The sequence below is a fragment of the Vicugna pacos genome, unplaced genomic scaffold (genome assembly GCF_048564905.1).
Source record: "Vicugna pacos unplaced genomic scaffold, VicPac4 scaffold_20, whole genome shotgun sequence".
In the NCBI taxonomy this organism is placed as follows: domain Eukaryota; kingdom Metazoa; phylum Chordata; class Mammalia; order Artiodactyla; family Camelidae; genus Vicugna; species Vicugna pacos.
In genome coordinates, this window is record NW_027328741.1 from 65,503,341 (window position 1) to 65,523,331 (window position 19,991).

Here is a 19,991-nt window from a genome sequence, read left to right on the forward strand (position 1 = left end):
CATGTAACATGTACGGAACACGGAATATCATGTTGAAGGAATCTATTCAAATTACATATCTCTAGGGTAGAAATCGCTCCAAGAGGGTTTTTCTGGGTTCAAAGTGTGATTCTTGAAACTGGTGATAGGAGAAGCAACGAAGTCCAAGGAACTATTTCAAAGTGCATAAGTAACTTGTTTGGTGGTTGAAACGTCTGTCATGCGCATGTTCACAGCTCAGAAATGCATGTTTGAGGAATCCGTGATGCATGAAACATGTTCGGAATACGGAATGCCATGGTTATGTAAACAATGTAAATTACATGTGTATTGGTGAGAAATCGCTCAAAGAGTGTTTTCTACTGCCAAATATCCGATTTTAGAACCTGGTGATACAAAAAACTTATGAAGTCAGAGTAAATATTTCAAAGTGTAATATATGCCTTCTTTGGTGGATGAAAGTTCACTAATCCACATGCTCACAACTCAGAAACGCGTGTTTCTCGAATCTGTCATGCATGTATCATGTACGGAACCCGGAATGCCATGTTGATGGAATTCATGTAAATTATATATCTATTAGGTTGAATACACTCCAGAAGTATTCTTCTGTGAAAAATGAACGAATTCGAAACTTGTGTTAGGGAAAGCTTGTGAAAATGTGTACACGAGTCTATATGAAATTATTCCTTTTATAGAGGATGAAAAATCAGTAATCCACATGCTCACAACTCAGGAATGCATGTTTGTCGAATCCGTCATGCATGTAACTTGTACGTAACACGGAATATCATGTTGAAGGAATCTATTCAAATTACATATCTCTAGGGTAGAATTCGCTCCAAGAGGGTTTTTCTGGGATCAAAGTGTGATTCTTGAAACTGGTGATAGGAGAAGCAACGAAGTCCAAGGAACTATTTCAAAGTGCATAAGTAACTTGTTTGGTGGTTGAAACATCTGTCATGCGCATGTTCACAGCTCAGAAATGCATGTTTGAGGAATCCGTGATGCATGAAACATGTTCGGAATACGGAATGCCATGGTTATGTAAACAATGTAAATTACATGTGTATTGGTGAGAATTCGCTCAAAGAGTGTTTTCTACTGCCAAATGTCCGATTTTAGAACCTGGTGATACAAAAAACTTATGAAGTCAGAGTAAATATTTCAAAGTGTAATATATGCCTTCTTTGGTGGATGAAAGTTCACTAATCCACATGCTCACAACTCAGAAACGCATGTTTCTCGAATCCGTCATGCATGTATCATGTACGGAACCCGGAATTCCATGTTGATGGAATTCATGTAAATTAAATATCTATTAGGTTGAATACACTCCAGAAGAATCCTTCTGTGAAAAATGAACGAATTCGAAACTTGTGTTACGGTAAACATGTGAAAATGTGTACACGAGTCTATATAAAATTATTCCTTTTATAGAGGATGAAAAATCAGTAATCCACATGCTCTCAACTCAGGAATGCATGTTTCTCGAATCCGTCATGCATGTAACATGTACGTAACATGGAATATCATGTAGAAGGAAACTATTCAAATTACATATCTCTAGGGTAGAATTCGCTCCAAGAGGGTTTTTCTGGGATCAAAGTGTGATTCTTGAAACTTGTGATAGGAGAAGCAACGAAGTCCAAGGGACTATTTCAAAGTGTATAAGTAACTTGTTTGGTGGTTGAAACATCTGTCATGCGCATGTTCACAGCTCAGAAATGCATGTTTGAGGAATCCGTGATGCACGAATCATGTTCGGAATACGGAATGCCATGGTTATGTAAACAATGTAAATTGCATGTGTATTGGTGAGAATTCGCTCAAAGAGTGTTTTCTACTGCCAAATATCCGATTTTAGAACCTCGTGATACAAAAAACTTATGAAGTCAGAGTAAATATTTCAAAGTGTAATATATGCCTTCTTTGGTGGATGAAAGTTCACTAATCCACATGCTCACAACTCAGAAACGCATGTTTCTCGAATCCATCATGCATGTATCATGTACGGAACCCGGAAAGCCATGTTGATGGAATTCATGTAAATTATATATCTATTAGGTTGAATACACTCCAGAAGTATTCTTCTGTGAAAAATGAACGAATTCGAAACTTGTGTTAGGGAAAGATAGTGAAAATGTGTACACGAGTCTATATGAAATTATTCCTTTTATAGAGGATGAAAAATCAGTAATCCACATGCTCACAACTCAGGAATGCATGTTTGTGGAATCCGTCATGCATGTAACATGTACGTAACACGGAATATCATGTTGAAGGAATCTATTCAAATTACATATCTCTAGGGTAGAATTCGCTCCAAGAGGGTTTTTCTGGGATCAAAGTGTGATTCTTGAAACTGGTAATAGGAGAAGCAACGAAGTCCAAGGAACTATTTCAAAGTGCATAAGTAAATTGTTTTGTGGTTGAAACATCTGTCACGCGCATGTTCACAGCTCAGAAATGCATGTTTGAGGAATCCGTGATGCATGAAACATGTTCGGAATACGGAATGCCATGGTTATGTAAACAATGTAAATTACATGTGTATTGGTGAGAATTCGCTCAAAGAGTGTTTTCTAGTGCCAAATGTCCGATTTTAGAACCTGGTGATACAAAAAACTTATGAAGTCAGAGTAAATATTTCAAAGTGTAATATATGCCTTCTTTGGTGGATGAAAGTTCACTAATCCACATGCTCACAACTCAGAAACGCATGTTTCTCGAATCCGTCATGCATGTATCATGTACGGAACCCGGAATGCCATGTTGATGGAATTCATGTAAATTATATATCTATTAGGTTGAATACACTCCAGAAGTATTCTTCTGTGAAAAATGAACGAATTCGAAACTTGTGTTAGGGAAAGCTTGTGAAAATGTGTACACGAGTCTATATGAAATTATTCCTTTTATAGAGGATGAAAAATCAGTAATCCACATGCTCACAACTCAGGAATGCATGTTTGTCGAATCCGTCATGCATGTAACATGTACGGAACACGGAATATCATGTTGAAGAAATCTATTCAAATTACATATCTCTAGGGTAGAATTCGCTCCAAGAGGGTTTTTCTGGGATCAAAGTGTGATTCTTGAAACTGGTGATAGGAGAAGCAACGAAGTCCAAGGAACTATTTCAAAGTGCGTAAGTAACTTGTTTGGTGGTTGAAACATCTGTCATGCGCATGTTCACAGCTCAGAAATGCATGTTTGAGGAATCCGTGATGCATGAAACATGTTCGGAATACGGAATGCCATGGTTATGTAAACAATGTAAATTACATGTGTATTGGTGAGAATTCGCTCAAAGAGTGTTTTCTACTGCCAAATGTCCGATTTTAGAACCTGGTGATACAAAAAACTTATGAAGTCAGAGTAAATATTTCAAAGTGTAATATATGCCTTCTTTGGTGGATGAAAGTTCACTAATCCACATGCTCACAACTCAGAAACGCGTGTTTCTCGAATCCGTCATGCATGTATCATGTACGGAACCCGGAATGCCATGTTGATGGAATTCATGTAAATTAAATAACTATTAGGTTGAATACACTCCAGAAGAATCCTTCTGTGAAAAATGAACGAATTCGAAACTTGTGTTACGGAAAACTTGTGAAAATGTGTACACGAGTCTATATAAAATTATTCCTTTTATAGAGGACGAAAAATCAGTAATCCACATGCTCTCAACTCAGGAATGCATGTTTGTCGAATCCGTCATGCATGTAACATGTACGGAACACGGAATATCATGTTGAAGGAATCTATTCAAATTACATATCTCTAGGGTAGAATTCGCTCCAAGAGGGTTTTTCTGGGATCAAAGTGTGATTCTTGAAACTGGTGATAGGAGAAGCAACGAAGTCCAAGGAACTATTTCAAAGTGCGTAAGTAACTTGTTTGGTGGTTGAAACATCTGTCATGCGCATGTTCACAGCTCAGAAATGCATGTTTGAGGAATCCGTGATGCATGAAACATGTTCGGAATACGGAATGCCATGGTTATGTAAACAATGTAAATTACATGTGTATTGGTGAGAATTCGCTCAAAGAGTGTTTTCTACTGCCAAATGTCCGATTTTAGAACCTGGTGATACAAAAAACTTATGAAGTCAGAGTAAATATTTCAAAGTGTAATATATGCCTTCTTTGGTGGATGAAAGTTCACTAATCCACATGCTCACAACTCAGAAACGCGTGTTTCTCGAATCCGTCATGCATGTATCATGTACGGAACCCGGAATGCCATGTTGATGGAATTCATGTAAATTATATATCTATTAGGTTGAATACACTCCAGAAGTATTCTTCTGTGAAAAATGAACGAATTCGAAACTTGTGTTAGGGAAAGCTTGTGAAAATGTGTACACGAGTCTATATGAAATTATTCCTTTTATAGAGGATGAAAAATCAGTAATCCACATGCTCACAACTCAGGAATGCATGTTTGTCGAATCCGTCATGCATGTAACATGTACGGAACACGGAATATCATGTTGAAGGAATCTATTCAAATTACATATCTCTAGGGTAGAATTCGCTCCAAGAGGGTTTTTCTGGGATCAAAGTGTGATTCTTGAAACTGGTGATAGGAGAAGCAACGAAGTCCAAGGAACTATTTCAAAGTGCATAAGTAACTTGTTTGGTGGTTGAAACATCTGTCATGCGCATGTTCACAGCTCAGAAATGCATGTTTGAGGAATCCGTGATGCATGAAACATGTTCGGAATACGGAATGCCATGGTTATGTAAACAATGTAAATTACATGTGTATTGGTGAGAATTCGCTCAAAGAGTGTTTTCTACTGCCAAATGTCCGATTTTAGAACCTGCTGATACAAAAAACTTATGAAGTCAGAGTAAATATTTCAAAGTGTAATATATGCCTTCTTTGGTGGATGAAAGTTCACTAATCCACATGCTCACAACTCAGAAACGCATGTTTCTCGAATCCGTCATGCATGTATCATGTACGGAACCCGGAATGCCATGTTGATGGAATTCATGTAAATTAAATAACTATTAGGTTGAATACACTCCAGAAGAATCCTTCTGTGAAAAATGAACGAATTCGAAACTTGTGTTACGGAAAACTTGTGAAAATGTGTACACGAGTCTATATAAAATTATTCCTTTTATAGAGGATGAAAAATCAGTAATCCACATGCTCTCAACTCAGGAATGCATGTTTGTCGAATCCGTCATGCATGTAACATGTACGTAACACGGAATATCATGTAGAAGGAAACTATTCAAATTACATATCTCTAGGGTAGAATTCGCTCCAAGAGGGTTTTTCTGGGATCAAAGTGTGATTCTTGAAACTTGTGATAGGAGAAGCAACGAAGTCCAAGGGACTATTTCAAAGTGCATAAGTAACTTGTTTGGTGGTTGAAACATCTGTCATGCGCATGTTCACAGCTCAGAAATGCATGTTTGAGGAATCCGTGATGCACGAATTATGTTCGGAATACGGAATGCCATGGTTATGTAAACAATGTAAATTACATGTGTATTGGTGAGAATTCGCTCAAAGAGAGTTTTCTACTGCCAAATGTCCGATTTTAGAACCTGGTGATACAAAAAACTTATGAAGTCAGAGTAAATATTTCAAAGTGTAATATATGCCTTCTTTGGTGGATGAAAGTTCACTAATCCACATGCTCACAACTCAGAAACGCATGTTTCTCGAATCCGTCATGCATGTATCATGTACGGAACCCGGAATGCCATGTTGATGGAATTCATGTAAATTATATATCTATTAGGTTGAATACACTCCAGAAGTATTCTTCTGTGAAAAATGAACGAATTCGAAACTTGTGTTAGGGAAAGCTTGTGAAAATGTGTACACGAGTCTATATGAAATTATTCCTTTTATAGAGGATGAAAAATCAGTAATCCACATGCTCTCAACTCAGGAATGCATGTTTGTCGAATCCGTCATGCATGTAACATGTACGGAACACGGAATATCCTGTTGAAGGAATCTATTCAAATTACATATCTCTAGGGTAGAATTCGCTCCAAGAGGGTTTTTCTGGGATCAAAGTGTGATTCTTGAAACTGGTGATAGGAGAAGCAACGAAGTCCAAGGAACTATTTCAAAGTGCATAAGTAACTTGTTTGGTGGTTGAAACATCTGTCATGCGCATGTTCACAGCTCAGAAATGCATGTTTGAGGAATCCGTGATGCATGAAACATGTTCGGAATACGGAATGCCATGGTTATGTAAACAATGTAAATTACATGTGTATTGGTGAGAACTCGCTCAAAGAGTGTTTTCTACTGCCAAATGTCCGATTTTAGAACCTGGTGATACAAAAAACTTATGAAGTCAGATTAAATATTTCAAAGTGTAATATATGCCTTCTTTGGTGGATGAAAGTTCACTAATCCACATGCTCACAACTCAGAAACACGTGTTTCTCGAATCCATCATGCATGTATCATGTACGGAACCCGGAATGCCATGTTGATGGTATTCATGTAAATTATATATCTATTAGGTTGAATACACTCCAGAAGTATTCTTCTGTGAAAAATGAACGAATTCAAAACTTGTGTTAGGGAAAGATAGTGAAAATGTGTACACGAGTCTATATGAAATTATTCCTTTTATAGAGGATGAAAAATCAGTAATCCACATGCTCACAACTCAGGAATGCATGTTTGTCGAATCCGTCATGCATGTAACATGTACGGAACACGGAATATCATGTTGAAGAAATCTATTCAAATTACATATCTCTAGGGTAGAATTCGCTCCAAGAGGGTTTTTCTGGGATCAAAGTGTGATTCTTGAAACTGGTGATAGGAGAAGCAACGAAGTCCAAGGAACTATTTCAAAGTGCGTAAGTAACTTGTTTGGTGGTTGAAACAACTGTCATGCACATGTTCACAGCTCAGAAATGCATGTTTGAGGAATCCGTGATGCATGAAACATGTTCGGAATACGGAATGCCATGGTTATGTAAACAATGTAAATTACATGTGTATTGGTGAGAATTCGCTCAAAGAGTGTTTTCTACTGCCAAATGTCCGATTTTAGAACCTGGTGATACAAAAAACTTATGAAGTCAGAGTAAATATTTCAAAGTGTAATATATGCCTTCTTTGGTGGATGAAAGTTCAATAATCCACATGCTCACAACTCAGAAACGCGTGTTTCTCGAATCCGTCATGCATGTATCATGTACGGAACCCGGAATGCCATGTTGATGGAATTCATGTAAATTATATATCTATTAGGTTGAATACACTCCAGAAGTATTCTTCTGTGAAAAATGAACGAATTCGAAACTTGTGTTAGGGAAAGATAGTGAAAATGTGTACACGAGTCTATATGAAATTATTCCTTTTATAGAGGATGAAAAATCAGTAATCCACATGCTCACAACTCAGGAATGCATGTTTGTCGAATCCGTCATGCATGTAACATGTACGGAACACGGAATATCATGTTGAAGGAATCTATTCAAATTACATATCTCTAGGTTAGAATTCGCTCCAAGAGGGTTTTTCTGGGATCAAAGTGTGATTCTTGAAACTGGTGATAGGAGAAGCAACGAAGTCCAAGGAACTATTTCAAAGTGCATAAGTAACTTGTTTGGTGGTTGAAACATCTGTCATGCGCATGTTCACAGCTCAGAAATGCATGTTTGAGGAATCCGTGATGCATGAAACATGTTCGGAATACGGAATGCCATGGTTATGTAAACAATGTAAATTACATGTGTATTGGTGAGAATTCGCTCAAAGAGTGTTTTCTACTGCCAAATGTCCGATTTTAGAACCTGGTGATACAAAAAACTTATGAAGTCAGAGTAAATATTTCAAAGTGTAATATATGCCTTCTTGGTGGATGAAAGTTCACTAATCCACATGCTCACAACTCAGAAACGCATGTTTCTCGAATCCGTCATGCATGTATCATGTACGGAACCCGGAATGCCATGTTGATGGAATTCATGTAAATTATATATCTATTAGGTTGAATACACTCCAGAAGTATTCTTCTGTGAAAAATGAACGAATTCGAAACTTGTGTTAGGGAAAGCTTGTGAAAATGTGTACACGAGTCTATATGAAAGTATTCCTTTTATAGAGGATGAAAAATCAGTAATCCACATGCTCACAACTCAGGAATGCATGTTTGTCGAATCCGTCATGCATGTAACATGTACGGAACACGGAATATCATGTTGAAGGAATCTATTCAAATTACATATCTCTAGGGTAGAATTCGCTCCAAGAGGGTTTTTCTGGGATCAAAGTGTGATTCTTGAAACTGGTAATAGGAGAAGCAACGAAGTCCAAGGAACTATTTCAAAGTGCATAAGTAACTTGTTTGGTGGTTGAAACATCTGTCACGCGCATGTTCACATCTCAGAAATGCATGTTTGAGGAATCCGTGATGCATGAAACATGTTCGGAATACGGAATGCCATGGTTATGTAAACAATGTAAATTACATGTGTATTGGTGAGAATTCGCTCAAAGAGTGTTTTCTACTGCCAAATGTCCGATTTTAGAACCTGGTGATACAAAAAAATTATGAAGTCAGAGTAAATATTTCAAAGTGTAATATATGCCTTCTTTGGTGGATGAAAGTTCACTAATCCACATGCTCACAACTCAGAAACGCATGTTTCTCGAATCCGTCATGCATGTATCATGTACGGAACCCGGAATGCCATGTTGATGGAATTCATGTAAATTATATATCTATTAGGTTGAATACACTCCAGAAGTATTCTTCTGTGAAAAATGAACGAATTCGAAACTTGTGTTAGGGAAAGCTTGTGAAAATGTGTACACGAGTCTATATGAAATTATTCCTTTTATAGAGGATGAAAAATCAGTAATCCACATGCTCTCAACTCAGGAATGCATGTTTGTCGAATCCGTCATGCATGTAACATGTACGGAACACGGAATATCCTGTTGAAGGAATCTATTCAAATTACATATCTCTAGGGTAGAATTCGCTCCAAGAGGGTTTTTCTGGGATCAAAGTGTGATTCTTGAAACTGGTGATAGGAGAAGCAACGAAGTCCAAGGAACTATTTCAAAGTGCATAAGTAACTTGTTTGGTGGTTGAAACATCTGTCATGCGCATGTTCACAGCTCAGAAATGCATGTTTGAGGAATCCGTGATGCATGAAACATGTTCGGAATACGGAATGCCATGGTTATGTAAACAATGTAAATTACATGTGTATTGGTGAGAACTCGCTCAAAGAGTGTTTTCTACTGCCAAATGTCCGATTTTAGAACCTGGTGATACAAAAAACTTATGAAGTCAGATTAAATATTTCAAAGTGTAATATATGCCTTCTTTGGTGGATGAAAGTTCACTAATCCACATGCTCACAACTCAGAAACACGTGTTTCTCGAATCCATCATGCATGTATCATGTACGGAACCCGGAATGCCATGTTGATGGTATTCATGTAAATTATATATCTATTAGGTTGAATACACTCCAGAAGTATTCTTCTGTGAAAAATGAACGAATTCAAAACTTGTGTTAGGGAAAGATAGTGAAAATGTGTACACGAGTCTATATGAAATTATTCCTTTTATAGAGGATGAAAAATCAGTAATCCACATGCTCACAACTCAGGAATGCATGTTTGTCGAATCCGTCATGCATGTAACATGTACGGAACACGGAATATCATGTTGAAGAAATCTATTCAAATTACATATCTCTAGGGTAGAATTCGCTCCAAGAGGGTTTTTCTGGGATCAAAGTGTGATTCTTGAAACTGGTGATAGGAGAAGCAACGAAGTCCAAGGAACTATTTCAAAGTGCGTAAGTAACTTGTTTGGTGGTTGAAACAACTGTCATGCACATGTTCACAGCTCAGAAATGCATGTTTGAGGAATCCGTGATGCATGAAACATGTTCGGAATACGGAATGCCATGGTTATGTAAACAATGTAAATTACATGTGTATTGGTGAGAATTCGCTCAAAGAGTGTTTTCTACTGCCAAATGTCCGATTTTAGAACCTGGTGATACAAAAAACTTATGAAGTCAGAGTAAATATTTCAAAGTGTAATATATGCCTTCTTTGGTGGATGAAAGTTCAATAATCCACATGCTCACAACTCAGAAACGCGTGTTTCTCGAATCCGTCATGCATGTATCATGTACGGAACCCGGAATGCCATGTTGATGGAATTCATGTAAATTATATATCTATTAGGTTGAATACACTCCAGAAGTATTCTTCTGTGAAAAATGAACGAATTCGAAACTTGTGTTAGGGAAAGATAGTGAAAATGTGTACACGAGTCTATATGAAATTATTCCTTTTATAGAGGATGAAAAATCAGTAATCCACATGCTCACAACTCAGGAATGCATGTTTGTCGAATCCGTCATGCATGTAACATGTACGGAACACGGAATATCATGTTGAAGGAATCTATTCAAATTACATATCTCTAGGTTAGAATTCGCTCCAAGAGGGTTTTTCTGGGATCAAAGTGTGATTCTTGAAACTGGTGATAGGAGAAGCAACGAAGTCCAAGGAACTATTTCAAAGTGCATAAGTAACTTGTTTGGTGGTTGAAACATCTGTCATGCGCATGTTCACAGCTCAGAAATGCATGTTTGAGGAATCCGTGATGCATGAAACATGTTCGGAATACGGAATGCCATGGTTATGTAAACAATGTAAATTACATGTGTATTGGTGAGAATTCGCTCAAAGAGTGTTTTCTACTGCCAAATGTCCGATTTTAGAACCTGGTGATACAAAAAACTTATGAAGTCAGAGTAAATATTTCAAAGTGTAATATATGCCTTCTTTGGTGGATGAAAGTTCACTAATCCACATGCTCACAACTCAGAAACGCATGTTTCTCGAATCCGTCATGCATGTATCATGTACGGAACCCGGAATGCCATGTTGATGGAATTCATGTAAATTATATATCTATTAGGTTGAATACACTCCAGAAGTATTCTTCTGTGAAAAATGAACGAATTCGAAACTTGTGTTAGGGAAAGCTTGTGAAAATGTGTACACGAGTCTATATGAAATTATTCCTTTTATAGAGGATGAAAAATCAGTAATCCACATGCTCACAACTCAGGAATGCATGTTTGTCGAATCCGTCACGCATGTAACATGTACGGAACACGGAATATCATGTTGAAGGAATCTATTCAAATTACATATCTCTAGGGTAGAATTCGCTCCAAGAGGGTTTTTCTGGGATCAAAGTGTGATTCTTGAAACTGGTGATAGGAGAAGCAACGAAGTCCAAGGAACTATTTCAAAGTGCGTAAGTAACTTGTTTGGTGGTTCAAACAACTGTCATGCACATGTTCACAGCTCAGAAATGCATGTTTGAGGAATCCGTGATGCATGAAACATGTTCGGAATACGGAATGCCATGGTTATGTAAACAATGTAAATTACATGTGTATTGGTGAGAATTCGCTCAAAGAGTGTTTTCTACTGCCAAATGTCCGATTTTAGAACCTGGTGATACAAAAAACTTATGAAGTCAGAGTAAATATTTCAAAGTGTAATATATGCCTTCTTTGGTGGATGAAAGTTCACTAATCCACATGCTCACAACTCAGAAACGCATGTTTCTCGAATCCGTCATGCATGTATCATGTACGGAACCCGGAATGCCATGTTGATGGAATTCATGTAAATTATATATCTATTAGGTTGAATACACTCCAGAAGTATTCTTCTGTGAAAAATGAACGAATTCGAAACTTGTGTTAGGGAAAGCTTGTGAAAATGTGTACACGAGTCTATATGAAATTATTCCTTTTATAGAGGATGAAAAATCAGTAATCCACATGCTCACAACTCAGGAATGCATGTTTGTCGAATCCGTCATGCATGTAACATGTACGGAACACGGAATATCATGTTGAAGGAATCTATTCAAATTACATATCTCTAGGGTAGAATTCGCTCCAAGAGGGTTTTTCTGGGATCAAAGTGTGATTCTTGATACTGGTGATAGGAGAAGCAACGAAGTCCAAGGAACTATTTCAAAGTGCGTAAGTAACTTGTTTGGTGGTTCAAACAACTGTCATGCACATGTTCACAGCTCAGAAATGCATGTTTGAGGAATCCGTGATGCATGAAACATGTTCGGAATACGGAATGCCATGGTTATGTAAACAATGTAAATTACATGTGTATTGGTGAGAATTCGCTCAAAGAGTGTTTTCTACTGCCAAATGTCCGATTTTAGAACCTGGTGATACAAAAAACTTATGAAGTCAGAGTAAATATTTCAAAGTGTAATATATGCCTTCTTTGGTGGATGAAAGTTCACTAATCCACATGCTCACAACTCAGAAACGCGTGTTTCTCGAATCCGTCATGCATGTATCATGTACGGAACCCGGAATGCCATGTTGATGGAATTCATGTAAATTATATATCTATTAGGTTGAATACACTCCAGAAGTATTCTTCTGTGAAAAATGAACGAATTCGAAACTTGTGTTAGGGAAAGATAGTGAAAATGTGTACACGAGTCTATATGAAATTATTCCTTTTATAGAGGATGAAAAATCAGTAATCCACATGCTCACAACTCAGGAATGCATGTTTGTCGAATCCGTCATGCATGTAACATGTACGGAACACGGAATATCATGTTGAAGGAATCTATTCAAATTACATATCTCTAGGTTAGAATTCGCTCCAAGAGGGTTTTTCTGGGATCAAAGTGTGATTCTTGAAACTGGTGATAGGAGAAGCAACGAAGTCCAAGGAACTATTTCAAAGTGCATAAGTAACTTGTTTGGTGGTTGAAACATCTGTCATGCGCATGTTCACAGCTCAGAAATGCATGTTTGAGGAATCCGTGATGCACGAATTATGTTCGGAATACGGAATGCCATGGTTATGTAAACAATGTAAATTACATGTGTATTGGTGAGAATTCGCTCAAAGAGAGTTTTCTACTGCCAAATGTCCGATTTTAGAACCTGGTGATACAAAAAACTTATGAAGTCAGAGTAAATATTTCAAAGTGTAATATATGCCTTCTTTGGTGGATGAAAGTTCACTAATCCACATGCTCACAACTCAGAAACGCATGTTTCTCGAATCCGTCATGCATGTATCATGTACGGAACCCGGAATGCCATGTTGATGGAATTCATGTAAATTATATATCTATTAGGTTGAATACACTCCAGAAGTATTCTTCTGTGAAAAATGAACGAATTCGAAACTTGTGTTAGGGAAAGCTTGTGAAAATGTGTACACGAGTCTATATGAAATTATTCCTTTTATAGAGGATGAAAAATCAGTAATCCACATGCTCTCAACTCAGGAATGCATGTTTGTCGAATCCGTCATGCATGTAACATGTACGGAACACGGAATATCCTGTTGAAGGAATCTATTCAAATTACATATCTCTAGGGTAGAATTCGCTCCAAGAGGGTTTTTCTGGGATCAAAGTGTGATTCTTGAAACTGGTGATAGGAGAAGCAACGAAGTCCAAGGAACTATTTCAAAGTGCATAAGTAACTTGTTTGGTGGTTGAAACATCTGTCATGCGCATGTTCACAGCTCAGAAATGCATGTTTGAGGAATCCGTGATGCATGAAACATGTTCGGAATACGGAATGCCATGGTTATGTAAACAATGTAAATTACATGTGTATTGGTGAGAACTCGCTCAAAGAGTGTTTTCTACTGCCAAATGTCCGATTTTAGAACCTGGTGATACAAAAAACTTATGAAGTCAGATTAAATATTTCAAAGTGTAATATATGCCTTCTTTGGTGGATGAAAGTTCACTAATCCACATGCTCACAACTCAGAAACACGTGTTTCTCGAATCCATCATGCATGTATCATGTACGGAACCCGGAATGCCATGTTGATGGTATTCATGTAAATTATATATCTATTAGGTTGAATACACTCCAGAAGTATTCTTCTGTGAAAAATGAACGAATTCAAAACTTGTGTTAGGGAAAGATAGTGAAAATGTGTACACGAGTCTATATGAAATTATTCCTTTTATAGAGGATGAAAAATCAGTAATCCACATGCTCACAACTCAGGAATGCATGTTTGTCGAATCCGTCATGCATGTAACATGTACGGAACACGGAATATCATGTTGAAGAAATCTATTCAAATTACATATCTCTAGGGTAGAATTCGCTCCAAGAGGGTTTTTCTGGGATCAAAGTGTGATTCTTGAAACTGGTGATAGGAGAAGCAACGAAGTCCAAGGAACTATTTCAAAGTGCGTAAGTAACTTGTTTGGTGGTTGAAACAACTGTCATGCACATGTTCACAGCTCAGAAATGCATGTTTGAGGAATCCGTGATGCATGAAACATGTTCGGAATACGGAATGCCATGGTTATGTAAACAATGTAAATTACATGTGTATTGGTGAGAATTCGCTCAAAGAGTGTTTTCTACTGCCAAATGTCCGATTTTAGAACCTGGTGATACAAAAAACTTATGAAGTCAGAGTAAATATTTCAAAGTGTAATATATGCCTTCTTTGGTGGATGAAAGTTCAATAATCCACATGCTCACAACTCAGAAACGCGTGTTTCTCGAATCCGTCATGCATGTATCATGTACGGAACCCGGAATGCCATGTTGATGGAATTCATGTAAATTATATATCTATTAGGTTGAATACACTCCAGAAGTATTCTTCTGTGAAAAATGAACGAATTCGAAACTTGTGTTAGGGAAAGATAGTGAAAATGTGTACACGAGTCTATATGAAATTATTCCTTTTATAGAGGATGAAAAATCAGTAATCCACATGCTCACAACTCAGGAATGCATGTTTGTCGAATCCGTCATGCATGTAACATGTACGGAACACGGAATATCATGTTGAAGGAATCTATTCAAATTACATATCTCTAGGTTAGAATTCGCTCCAAGAGGGTTTTTCTGGGATCAAAGTGTGATTCTTGAAACTGGTGATAGGAGAAGCAACGAAGTCCAAGGAACTATTTCAAAGTGCATAAGTAACTTGTTTGGTGGTTGAAACATCTGTCATGCGCATGTTCACAGCTCAGAAATGCATGTTTGAGGAATCCGTGATGCATGAAACATGTTCGGAATACGGAATGCCATGGTTATGTAAACAATGTAAATTACATGTGTATTGGTGAGAATTCGCTCAAAGAGTGTTTTCTACTGCCAAATGTCCGATTTTAGAACCTGGTGATACAAAAAACTTATGAAGTCAGAGTAAATATTTCAAAGTGTAATATATGCCTTCTTGGTGGATGAAAGTTCACTAATCCACATGCTCACAACTCAGAAACGCATGTTTCTCGAATCCGTCATGCATGTATCATGTACGGAACCCGGAATGCCATGTTGATGGAATTCATGTAAATTATATATCTATTAGGTTGAATACACTCCAGAAGTATTCTTCTGTGAAAAATGAACGAATTCGAAACTTGTGTTAGGGAAAGCTTGTGAAAATGTGTACACGAGTCTATATGAAAGTATTCCTTTTATAGAGGATGAAAAATCAGTAATCCACATGCTCACAACTCAGGAATGCATGTTTGTCGAATCCGTCATGCATGTAACATGTACGGAACACGGAATATCATGTTGAAGGAATCTATTCAAATTACATATCTCTAGGGTAGAATTCGCTCCAAGAGGGTTTTTCTGGGATCAAAGTGTGATTCTTGAAACTGGTAATAGGAGAAGCAACGAAGTCCAAGGAACTATTTCAAAGTGCATAAGTAACTTGTTTGGTGGTTGAAACATCTGTCACGCGCATGTTCACATCTCAGAAATGCATGTTTGAGGAATCCGTGATGCATGAAACATGTTCGGAATACGGAATGCCATGGTTATGTAAACAATGTAAATTACATGTGTATTGGTGAGAATTCGCTCAAAGAGTGTTTTCTACTGCCAAATGTCCGATTTTAGAACCTGGTGATACAAAAAAATTATGAAGTCAGAGTAAATATTTCAAAGTGTAATATATGCCTTCTTTGGTGGATGAAAGTTCACTAATCCACATGCTCACAACTCAGAAACGCATGTTTCTCGAATCCGTCATGCATGTATCATGTACGGAACCCGGAATGCCATGTTGATGGAATTCATGTAAATTATATATCTATTAGGTTGAATACACTCCAGAAGTATTCTTCTGTGAAAAATGAACGAATTCGAAACTTGTGTTAGGGAAAGCTTGTGAAAATGTGTACACGAGTCTATATGAAATTATTCCTTTTATAGAGGATGAAAAATCAGTAATCCACATGCTCTCAACTCAGGAATGCATGTTTGTCGAATCCGTCATGCATGTAACATGTACGGAACACGGAATATCCTGTTGAAGGAATCTATTCAAATTACATATCTCTAGGGTAGAATTCGCTCCAAGAGGGTTTTTCTGGGATCAAAGTGTGATTCTTGAAACTGGTGATAGGAGAAGCAACGAAGTCCAAGGAACTATTTCAAAGTGCATAAGTAACTTGTTTGGTGGTTGAAACATCTGTCATGCGCATGTTCACAGCTCAGAAATGCATGTTTGAGGAATCCGTGATGCATGAAACATGTTCGGAATACGGAATGCCATGGTTATGTAAACAATGTAAATTACATGTGTATTGGTGAGAACTCGCTCAAAGAGTGTTTTCTACTGCCAAATGTCCGATTTTAGAACCTGGTGATACAAAAAACTTATGAAGTCAGATTAAATATTTCAAAGTGTAATATATGCCTTCTTTGGTGGATGAAAGTTCACTAATCCACATGCTCACAACTCAGAAACACGTGTTTCTCGAATCCATCATGCATGTATCATGTACGGAACCCGGAATGCCATGTTGATGGTATTCATGTAAATTATATATCTATTAGGTTGAATACACTCCAGAAGTATTCTTCTGTGAAAAATGAACGAATTCAAAACTTGTGTTAGGGAAAGATAGTGAAAATGTGTACACGAGTCTATATGAAATTATTCCTTTTATAGAGGATGAAAAATCAGTAATCCACATGCTCACAACTCAGGAATGCATGTTTGTCGAATCCGTCATGCATGTAACATGTACGGAACACGGAATATCATGTTGAAGAAATCTATTCAAATTACATATCTCTAGGGTAGAATTCGCTCCAAGAGGGTTTTTCTGGGATCAAAGTGTGATTCTTGAAACTGGTGATAGGAGAAGCAACGAAGTCCAAGGAACTATTTCAAAGTGCGTAAGTAACTTGTTTGGTGGTTGAAACAACTGTCATGCACATGTTCACAGCTCAGAAATGCATGTTTGAGGAATCCGTGATGCATGAAACATGTTCGGAATACGGAATGCCATGGTTATGTAAACAATGTAAATTACATGTGTATTGGTGAGAATTCGCTCAAAGAGTGTTTTCTACTGCCAAATGTCCGATTTTAGAACCTGGTGATACAAAAAACTTATGAAGTCAGAGTAAATATTTCAAAGTGTAATATATGCCTTCTTTGGTGGATGAAAGTTCAATAATCCACATGCTCACAACTCAGAAACGCGTGTTTCTCGAATCCGTCATGCATGTATCATGTACGGAACCCGGAATGCCATGTTGATGGAATTCATGTAAATTATATATCTATTAGGTTGAATACACTCCAGAAGTATTCTTCTGTGAAAAATGAACGAATTCGAAACTTGTGTTAGGGAAAGATAGTGAAAATGTGTACACGAGTCTATATGAAATTATTCCTTTTATAGAGGATGAAAAATCAGTAATCCACATGCTCACAACTCAGGAATGCATGTTTGTCGAATCCGTCATGCATGTAACATGTACGGAACACGGAATATCATGTTGAAGGAATCTATTCAAATTACATATCTCTAGGTTAGAATTCGCTCCAAGAGGGTTTTTCTGGGATCAAAGTGTGATTCTTGAAACTGGTGATAGGAGAAGCAACGAAGTCCAAGGAACTATTTCAAAGTGCATAAGTAACTTGTTTGGTGGTTGAAACATCTGTCATGCGCATGTTCACAGCTCAGAAATGCATGTTTGAGGAATCCGTGATGCATGAAACATGTTCGGAATACGGAATGCCATGGTTATGTAAACAATGTAAATTACATGTGTATTGGTGAGAATTCGCTCAAAGAGTGTTTTCTACTGCCAAATGTCCGATTTTAGAACCTGGTGATACAAAAAACTTATGAAGTCAGAGTAAATATTTCAAAGTGTAATATATGCCTTCTTTGGTGGATGAAAGTTCACTAATCCACATGCTCACAACTCAGAAACGCATGTTTCTCGAATCCGTCATGCATGTATCATGTACGGAACCCGGAATGCCATGTTGATGGAATTCATGTAAATTATATATCTATTAGGTTGAATACACTCCAGAAGTATTCTTCTGTGAAAAATGAACGAATTCGAAACTTGTGTTAGGGAAAGCTTGTGAAAATGTGTACACGAGTCTATATGAAATTATTCCTTTTATAGAGGATGAAAAATCAGTAATCCACATGCTCACAACTCAGGAATGCATGTTTGTCGAATCCGTCACGCATGTAACATGTACGGAACACGGAATATCATGTTGAAGGAATCTATTCAAATTACATATCTCTAGGGTAGAATTCGCTCCAAGAGGGTTTTTCTGGGATCAAAGTGTGATTCTTGAAACTGGTGATAGGAGAAGCAACGAAGTCCAAGGAACTATTTCAAAGTGCGTAAGTAACTTGTTTGGTGGTTCAAACAACTGTCATGCACATGTTCACAGCTCAGAAATGCATGTTTGAGGAATCCGTGATGCATGAAACATGTTCGGAATACGGAATGCCATGGTTATGTAAACAATGTAAATTACATGTGTATTGGTGAGAATTCGCTCAAAGAGTGTTTTCTACTGCCAAATGTCCGATTTTAGAACCTGGTGATACAAAAAACTTATGAAGTCAGAGTAAATATTTCAAAGTGTAATATATGCCTTCTTTGGTGGATGAAAGTTCACTAATCCACATGCTCACAACTCAGAAACGCATGTTTCTCGAATCCGTCATGCATGTATCATGTACGGAACCCGGAATGCCATGTTGATGGAATTCATGTAAATTATATATCTATTAGGTTGAATACACTCCAGAAGTATTCTTCTGTGAAAAATGAACGAATTCGAAACTTGTGTTAGGGAAAGCTTGTGAAAATGTGTACACGAGTCTATATGAAATTATTCCTTTTATAGAGGATGAAAAATCAGTAATCCACATGCTCACAACTCAGGAATGCATGTTTGTCGAATCCGTCATGCATGTAACATGTACGGAACACGGAATATCATGTTGAAGGAATCTATTCAAATTACATATCTCTAGGGTAGAATTCGCTCCAAGAGGGTTTTTCTGGGATCAAAGTGTGATTCTTGAAACTGGTGATAGGAGAAGCAACGAAGTCCAAGGAACTATTTCAAAGTGCGTAAGTAACTTGTTTGGTGGTTCAAACAACTGTCATGCACATGTTCACAGCTCAGAAATGCATGTTTGAGGAATCCGTGATGCATGAAACATGTTCGGAATACGGAATGCCATGGTTATGTAAACAATGTAAATTACATGTGTATTGGTGAGAATTCGCTCAAAGAGTGTTTTCTACTGCCAAATGTCCGATTTTAGAACCTGGTGATACAAAAAACTTATGAAGTCAGAGTAAATATTTCAAAGTGTAATATATGCCTTCTTTGGTGGATGAAAGTTCACTAATCCACATGCTCACAACTCAGAAACGCGTGTTTCTCGAATCCGTCATGCATGTATCATGTACGGAACCCGGAATGCCATGTTGATGGAATTCATGTAAATTATATATCTATTAGGTTGAATACACTCCAGAAGTATTCTTCTGTGAAAAATGAACGAATTCGAAACTTGTGTTAGGGAAAGATAGTGAAAATGTGTACACGAGTCTATATGAAATTATTCCTTTTATAGAGGATGAAAAATCAGTAATCCACA